Here is a 10,308-nt window from a genome sequence, read left to right as displayed (position 1 = left end):
ATATATATATGTATATATATATATATATATATATATATATATATATATATATATATATATATATATATATATAGTCGTCCCCATACAGTCCTGTTTCACTGTTTCACAACTCATCAGTGAGGCTAGACCAGCAACTACCTCGTGTATATACAAATGCCCTTTGTGTATGCAGAACGGTCTCTACCAAATTACTCTGTCAATTTTTGGTCTACAGACTTGAAAATTGATATCTAGGGGATTTGGACCTGTGGAACAAATTCAGTTTGTGTTTTAGCCAGTAAAAGTAGTTGCTAAGGGGTCAACATTGAAAAATTGGAATTTGGCAGAAATAAATCCACTAAATGTGTATTTTCTATGCATGTACAAACGTACATTTATGTGTTCAACTATCTTAACTCTTAAAGTTTTGATACACATATGGACTTAGCTCAGATGGTAACGAATAAGGCTGGAGACCAATATGTTTTGGTTTTGATTTAATTTGATGGAATCCAAGTCGTATATTTTTAACTTTTGAAATTATTACTGTGTATTCGGTACACTATAATAATTAATAGAGAATTGGCTCTATAATAATAAATACAAAATCTGCATGAATTAAGCAAGATATCATATCTAATCATATTTTATGGTTGGACAACAGCAGGCGGTATGCTAGTAATGCTAGTCTCCATAATTTCAAACTCTATCTCTTCAGAAACTTAAAGTCACAGAGTGGCGCTAGGGGCATCAAATGATTGGATTTTTTATGGACCGTTCATTTATGAATCTTTAGTCAGTTAAAATAGTTCTAAGGGATCAAAAATGGGTCAAAATTTAAAAAATCGTTATACATTTTGTACATTCATCTTAGTTTATTTTTAACTAGCATTTCAGCCCGACATTGCCCAGGTATTTGGAGGTGTATGTTGAGCAAAAAAAAAAAAAAAAAAAGCTGTCAATCTTTTTTTAAATTTGACTCCTATTATGACCCCTTAACATTTATTGTTTTGGGCTCAGATAAAGTTATTAAGTTAGATCCATGTCCAAGGAATCTATATCTAAAATTTCAAGTGTTTAGACCGAAAATCATCAGAGGAGTTTGGTAGAGTTCTCAAAGGTCAAATCGTTGAACTTTGACCTCTTTACAGCCAAATTTCTGGCCGAAAACCGATCACAAAGATTTTCTCAAATCTCAGTATCCTGTATATCAAATTTTAAGTCTGTAGACTGAAAATTGACAGAGTTATTGTGTTGGAAAATGTACACATACAGACACACACACAGACACGTTCACTTTTATATATATACGAGCATGGGTGCCCGGCGTTTCCCGGGTGTTTGGAGGTGTATGTTGAGGAAAAAGAGAGAATTTCAAGTGTTTAGACCCAAAAATGTAGGAGGAGTTTGGTAGAGTTCTCAAAGGTCAAATCGTTGAACTTTGACCCCTTAACAGCCAAATTTCTGGCCGAAAACGGATTACAAAGCTTTTCCTAAAGCTCACTCCTCTGTATCGCAAATTTTGAGTCTGTAGACTGAAAATTGACAGAGTTCTTGTGTAGGGAAATATACACAGACACACACACAGATGCACAGAAACACACACACAGACACGTCCACTTTTATAGATATACTAGCATTTCAGCCCGGCGTTGCTCGGGTGTTTGGAGGTGCATGTTGAGCAAAAAGGAAAAAAAAGTAGTCAATTTTTTTAACTTTGACCCCTATTATGACCCCTTAACATTTATTGTTTTGGGCTCAAATCAAGTTATTAAGTTAGATCCATGTCCAAGGAACCTATATCTAAAATTTCAATTGTTTAGACCCAATATTGTGGGAGGAGTTTGGCAGAGTTTTCAAAAGTCAAATTGTTGAACTTTGACCCCTTAACAGTCAAATTTCTGTCTGAAACCCTATCACATCGATTTTCCCAAATCTCAGTATCCTGTATATCAAATTTCGAGTCTGTAGACTGAAAATTGACAGAGTTATTGCGTTGGAAAATGTACACACACACACAGACACACACACAGACACGTTCACTTTTATAGATAGATAGATAGACTAGCGAGGGAGGGGGCGCCCAGCTTTGCCCAGGTGTAAAATACGCTTAAATATATTTTAATTTGTCCAGATTTCATATATATTATTATAGAGTTGTGATTTCAAAAGTAAAAGAAAAGTATTGTACCCCCCCTTCCTATGAGGTCCAGCAAGTGATGCAACCCGGCTTATCTGCTCTGGTCACAAGTGGTTGCTGGAACTATGCTGTCTCTTTGGCAAGGGTCCTGGCTGATAAGACGATTCAGTTGCATAAGTTGCCACTCTCCCGACTTTGCTTTTGATAGAGTGTGCAATCTGTTCAGCTCTGGTTGCCAAAGTCAGCGTCACTGGAAAGTAGAGATCATTTCAAAACAAAGGAAGAGAAGAAAGACAACTCAAAAACTCGGCTTGTTGTATAACAAAAACAAGATAATTATTCAGGGGTAGTTACAAATTTTGACCATTTCTGACTCCAAATACAAATACTCGGGGACTGGTGGCTTTTGTTAATAAAGTCGGAGCAACTAACACTAAGCCTGAGGGGCCTGTCTTTTCACAGTGTGGACTCAGTGGTTTGGAGCAGAGAGAGACCCAAGCAAAATGTGTTTTCTCTCAGAGGCCTGGGTCTCCCGGTGGTTGGGCAGATGTGTCCTCGATGCTATTGTATTCAGAACCAAGTAGCTTAGCTTCACCTCTCTGATCAACAGAACTTTATTTCATGGACCAAAAGGATTATTTCTCAAGTTTTTGAGGGACATTTTCCCTTTCCACTCCCCCTCCATCTGCACTTCTTATCATCATTAAAGTGTGAGAGTTCCAGTGCCTTAACACCCCTCTCCCTCCACTCCTGCTGTCTTTACTTTTTCTTCTTTTACCATCAGTCGTGGAATGCTCTTCCTATATAAGGCACCATAACAAAATCAGTTATCTAGCTGACTGCTTTTCCAAAAGGGCCTCATGGCCAACTACAAATGAACTGACCACTTGATAGCTACCTACTTGACTTGATTTTCTGGTGGTCCCTCAAATAAAACTTAAGTGCCAATTTTCACAGCCTGGAAAATATTCTTATGATTCCCATTTAAATCCTTCAACTATCCAGCTTATGGGGGTCATTTTGATTATCTGTTAAGAACACAGATTTCTTTTTTTCCATTATCATCATCACCATCATCAACATCATCATCATCATCATTGTTACATCCAACAACGTGAAATCTCCTAAGCTCATCTCAAAAGGACCACCCAGAAAATAGACCGCTTCTCGACCCAACAGCAAGACTATTTGGCTTTGCCCGGTGCACCATTTGGTTACATATTTGGGTGCCATCAACTAGAATCAAAACTGAAAACAAAACAGTAGTATTTAAAGCTGGTGACGTTACCACTGTACCAACGTCGCACGCATATGAACTGATTAAAAATTAAAAATAAACTAAGATGAATGTACAAAATGTATAACGACTTTTAGTTTCGGAAGAGACAGAGTTTGAAAATATGGAGACAGATAGACAGACATATAGACTTTTATATATTAAGTTTTTAATTTATCAGTTCATATGCATGTCACATAGGTACAGTGGTAACGTCACCAGCTTTTAATGCTACAGTTTTGGTTTCGGTTTCGATTCTAGCTGATGGCACCCAAATATTTTTTGTTTTGCATTTGAAATCACGATTCTATAATAATATATACGAAATCTCGACAAATTAATATATCATATTAAGTTTATTTTATGACCCTGCTCATATATATATATATATATATATATTAGCAGGGTGACCTGGTGTTGCTTGGGATTGAATGATGATCTATGAATGTTTCACACTCTCATCTTTTTTTATCGTCAAAATCGATGAAATAGCTCATTTTTCAATCAAATCAGTTGATTGCCAGGTCTAATAGTAGACCCATCGCGATGCACCTGGAAGAGCTTCACATGCCTCTCGCAGTGGTTAAGTTCATAATATATTGTAGTCTACATTGCACTGTAGAGAACCTACTGTAGATTTTATAAAATTATTTTTATATATAATGACTTGTGTTAAAGGTTAAAATGCAAAAGTCAAGTATCATGCTTCAATTGTGCTCCAAACAGAAATATTCATTTTGAACGTGCCTTTGTCATATCAAAGAACCTACTGTTGATTTTGTATGGCTGGCATTACTGGTTGTATTATGATAATGGTTTGAATTTAAGTTTAAAATGAAGAAGTCAAGTATAATTGTGAAATTCTGCTGAAACAGAAGCATTCATTTCGAACGCGCCCCTGTCATATCAAAGAACCTACTGTTGATTTTATATGTCAGGCCTTTCGGCTTGTGTGGTAATAAAACTTCTCAAATGCATTTGTGATTTTAGACTGTTTAAAGTGTGAACTTTGGTCCAAATCGCCTGTTCCTTCTTTCATTGGATTATTTTGATTATCGATTATCAATACTTATTGAAGACATTCCAAAACCTATCTAAAAACTCTGCCAGGCACATAAAGTACCTTATTAAAAATCGACCCGGCCGTTTTCGCGTCCATAGGGAATGAACTCACAGACACACTGACACACCAAGTTCCTTTTATATAATAGTAGAGATTTATTGAGGATATTTTAAGTAGGACGCTCCCCCCCCCCCCGTGTAAATGTGGTATTGTGGTGACTGAGATGATTCTAGTTAAGAGGAGGATAGATAGGTGTGTCAGAATTTTGGGGGAATTTTTGACACCCTAAACACAAAACTGCGAATAAAATATAAAAACTTGTAATTTCTCTTTTTAAAGTGGGTTGTTTAATTTCTATATGGAATATACTTCCAAAATAAACTACTAAAGTTTTTTAAAAAATAATAGAAATATAATTTTTTATTTAAAAAAAAAAAAGAAGTATTTACAAAGTGCATGCGTGCACTCACGCAACCATTTTTTCTACGTAATAAAATGAATTGAATTTTACGAGTTAAATTTTTTCAATTTAAAAATTTATCAAAATTTTTCTATTGGTTCAATTTTTACGATATCTTCAGGTTTAATGTAAAATTTTATGCTTTCCAATAAACTGAATATAATATTCTAGACAAGTGTTTTTTTTTTAACCCCCCCCATTTTGAAATGTCTATTAAAATGAAAATAATTAATTTTCTCACCTTAGGTTTATATATCACAAATTGAAGATAAAAGATCAATAAATAAAATAATCTAATTTAATACAAAAGAAAATAATAGTTTTGTGCAAATTTACCTGTAAAGTCAAAAGTTTAAAACCTTTTAAAAAAAAAACACGTTGATTTTTTTTTTTTAAGTGGAACCTCATAATTTGAAAATACTGTCCAGTAAATATTGGACACTTACAATAATTTTTTCTATTTCATTCAATTTTTTTTTTTTTAGACATTTAAAAAAAAAATCATTGCACGAAGAAGAAATAACATATTTTAAATAAAAACCTCATGTATTTCTTTAAGAGAATAAAAAAAATGGAAAATTTGTCGAGGGGTTTGTTTAGAAAAGTAAACTTACTGATGAGTGAAATGTGATCGTTTTTCAAGTACGGTGACCCATATGTCTAACTTTGTTGTTGACAGCAAATATGTCAGAAATACAAAGGGGAAATAAGCCACATGCCAGAAATAATTAATTAGGCCTCCGTATTTGTCAACTGGAAAAAAGGAAAACAAATCTGCTCTGTGAACATCTGAGATTAGAATTTAAAATCACAGTCTTTTCGGACGCTTGCTTAAAGAATTCTTTTATTCAAAAAGTACATGGAATATAAAATATAAATATGGACAAATTCTTATAAATGAAGAATGAAAGTACACATTGATTAGTATTTTTTATAGGTAAGTGATTTTTTGGAATTTATATATATTTATTATATTTGGAGTAAATTAAAACTCGTTGAATTTCTTGAAATCTTTTTTAAAGAGAACCGATTTTTAAAAAAACTATTGCATATTTTTCTATTATGACTTTTATCATTTTAAAATTTGGTTTTTGCTCCTTTTATTGAAAAAAAATTAGGGTTTAAATTACATTTTTCAAGTAGTTATAAGCTTCGAAAGATAGTGAGTCTAATTATTCAGATGTTTATCACTCATTTTTAATGGCGACATCTGACACTGCTAGAGGATAGAGATTATTATTATCTTTTTTGGATCAAGAATGACAATGAACCCCATTTTCCCCACAATTTTGATAGCCTTGTGTCTAATTTGCTACAGTGTAAAATTTTTACCATGTATCAAATAAATAATTTAAAGTGTAGTATCTGTTCTAGACATTAAAAAAAAACATGTGTCTCAGTTCAGAATGCCCCTTTTTGTAGAATGGATTTTCTCCATATTAAAAGCTGACCTTGTGTCTGGCTCATGGGGAGAGGGGAGGTAAATAAGTAGAGACACAAGATTGTTATTACAGGGGAGAGATAATCTCAAATTGCTGATGACATGTTGGACCACACGGAGTTTTGTTCGAATAACTTCATAACCATGTGATTAAATTATTTAAGAACCCTTCATTTCCTCCCGGCAACTATGGATTACCTTTTAATAGAAAGAGAAGGACAATAGCAGCAGCAGCAGCAGCAGCAGCAGCAGCAGCAGCATCTGCTTGGGAAAAGTAGTAGGAGGAAAAAAGAAAGAGAAAGAGGAAGGAGAATGAGAAGGAGGAGTTATGAGATCTGAGTGATTGGTAATAATCCGTTAATATACTTGGTTTCATCAGTTCATATCAAAAGCAATATACTTCATTATGATGAGCAAGCAGAGATCCCAGAAACCAGTACTTGGACGGTAAGACTTAAAAAAACTTTGTAATTTCTCTCTCTCTCTCTCTCTCTCTCTCATATATATATATATATATATATATATATATATATATATATATATATATATATATATATATATATATATATATATATATAAGTTATAATAAGTTTACCAAGGTAATCAAAATGGTAAACTTAAAATATATTATAAATATTAAAGAGTTAATATTTACGAGTAAAGTAATCTCAACCAGATGTAAAAGCTCAATAAAACCGAAAAGGAAATAGAGCTTATAATATGAACAAATGATTAATAAAACATGTTAAAAAACGCCTTGAAAAAGAGTTAAAAACATATTTAATTTTAAAAAGGAAACACAAGATAAGTGGATAGTCCTTAATCCATTCATGTGAAATCTTTTTATCATTTTTTCTTTTACCTCCTATTCCCCTTATCTCACCCTTTTTTTAACCAAGTAAGATCTGTGATTTACTTGTGGTTTCATTAAATACTTTTACATGCAAAATCCGATCTCGCATTTTGCTAATTCCTGCCCTCTGATGAGAAGGAGAGTATTTCTTTGAAACTCCGCGGATTAAGGACTATCCACTTATCTTGTGCTTCCTTTTTAAAATTAAATGTTTTTAACTCTTTTTCAACATGTTTTTTTAACATGTTTTATTAATCATTTGTTCATATATATATATATATATATATATATATATAAAGATAAAAATTACAATTAAATTTACCAAAATGATCCAAGATGGTAAAACTAAAGTATATTATAAATATTAAAGAATTAATATTTATAAAGTAATCTCAACCAGATGTAAAAGCTCGATAAAACTAAATAGGAGATAGAGCTTCTCTTCTTCTTCACTGATTTTTCTTAATTACACTTTGTCTCGGCAGCCGTGATAAAAGCATATCTTATTTTTCTTTTATTAATATTATTGGAATTTTTTCCCCTTTTCCTTGTACATATTTGTGAATTATTCCACGAATTTCAGCCTTTTGGATTATTCCAATTACGCGATTTCCTTGGATTTTACTTGTGCGAATGGAAAATTAAATTAACTTTCTTGGATTTACATTTTTGGATTTTACTGTCATTGGATACTTTACCTTTCACCAGACTATCCATTCACGTGAAATCACCTTTTTCTTCACCCTATTCCCTCTGCTTCACTTTGTGTTATCAAGTAAGATCTTTGACTTACTTGCAGTTTCATCAAATGCTTTTGTATGCAAAATCCGATCTTGCATTTTGCTAATTCCTACCCTCTGATGAGAAGGAAAGTATTTCTTCGAAACTCTGTGGATTAAGGACTATCCACTTATTAAGTGTTTCCTTTTCAGATTAAATATGTTTTTAACTCTGTTTCAAATTGTTCAAATCTGTGCCTCTGCATGTGCAGACCATTTCGATCATAACAGATCTCATCAGGCAAAAAAATTCCAAACTTAAAAATGGTTCATCGCCATTTTCAATTTTAGAGGAGATAAACTTAGCTGGCGTGGAGCAAAGTTAAAGATCTGATGAGATGTATTATGATCGAAACGGTCTGCACATCGTAGCAAGATATGAATGCATTTACATAAAGAATAATAAAAAAATATAATTTGCTCTCTTTGATTGAGCACTATCAACGACCTTTGTTGAAATTCAATTACTCTTCGGTTTTGGATATCTCCCTAACTGGAATATATATATATATATATATATATATATATATATATATATATATATATATATATATATATATATAGTAATTCATAAAATATATATGGCGATTAAGCTACACTGAATATTCGGCGTTTCATCCACTCTAGGACTCTTCAGGCTTATGCGGAGGAGTCCTAGAGTGGATGAAACGCCGAATATTCAGTGTAGCTTAATCGCCATATATATTTTATAAATTACTAACTAGCTCTACCTACGTATTGAGCACTTTTGAAGTAAATACTTAAAGTTTACGCATAAATCTATACTTTCGTATATTAATTTTATGTGAGTAACACACACACATATATATATATATATATATATATATATATATATATATATATATATATTTGTAGTATATATATAGCTTAATGCGTAAGAGGTAAAAAGAGAGTTCAATTCCACAAGAGGAGACTTATCTGGATAATGCCAAGCTCAACAATTATCATTGGAGCTTATACAATTACATTCCCCAACATTCTATAATTTCACTTAGTGTTTTTCACTCCTAATGAACCCTACGCTAGACGCCGCATTGTCCCCATGCTACCTAGCATCTTCTCTACTCTTCTGATGAGAAGCATTAGGCTTCGAAATGCCTTGGCATAAAAAGTCCCTTCTATCCCCCAAATTTTGCTTGTATTTAATTATTCAATAAATGAACCAATCTATATCCACCAATATATAGTTTTGTGACTTCATTTCATACTCCTGTTGTTCTATTATATATATATATATATATATATATATATATATATATATATATATATATATATATATATATATATATATATGGGATATAACTTTATTCGATTGGCAAAATTTTAGAATAATTATAAAAAAGTGAACCATATCGTAAATTCAATCAACTAAAAAATGGAAACCGGGGTGAGGAAAAGAAAAAAAAAATGATATATATAATGGGGCAAGTTATATGTACAATTAAATAAAATAAATAAGTCGATTAAAAAAAGATCGTTAAAATATACCCAAAGCGCTTTTTTCTTTCTTTTTTTGTCTGAACGAAAAGCGCTTTGGGTATATTTTAACGATCTTTTTTTAATCGACTTATTTATTTTATTTAATTGTACATATAACTTGCCCCATTATATATATAATTTTTTTTTTCTTTTCCTCACCCCGGTTTCCATTTTTTAGTTGATTGAATTTACGATATGGTTCATTTTTTTATAAATATATATATATATATATATATATATATATATATATATATATATATATATATATATATATATATATATATAAACAGATTTACAGAGTTGCGAAACTTGTACATTTGTTTATATTAATAAAAATATATCTTGCTCTTCTTTTATGGAGCACTCCTTATAACCTCGTAAAATTCATGAGTTATTACTCCTGAACATCTATAACTTGATGTAGCAATACGCCAAAGACATTAAAACAGATGGATAAAGAACATTTCAGTTACGCGTACATTTGTCGTATCCACCCACGCAAATTCTGTAGAAGTAAAAAGTAAACCTGTGCCTCTGTGTGCGGACGTAGTTCAGGACTATACCACGTGACAGGGTATCCATTTTCTATCTAATCAACACTCGAAAAAAACACTTTTTAAAATCTTCTCCTAACAGCCTTCGCTGGAGCCGGCCAAAATAGTATAAAAGGCACTGCACGCGAAATCCAAACCAGTTCGGGGTGCAGTTTTACTTCGTAGCCTCGTAGGAGATTTCCTTTTCTCTTCTCTGCAACCTCTATCTCACAGAAGAAATGTTGCGAATTTGTCTCTGCTTTATCGTTATTTTCATGGCAAGT

Source organism: Euprymna scolopes, chromosome 29 (assembly GCF_053919585.1).
Source record: "Euprymna scolopes isolate OS-2025 chromosome 29, ASM5391958v1, whole genome shotgun sequence".
Taxonomy (NCBI): Eukaryota; Metazoa; Mollusca; class Cephalopoda; order Sepiida; family Sepiolidae; genus Euprymna; species Euprymna scolopes.
Note: the sequence above shows the minus strand (reverse complement) of the source record.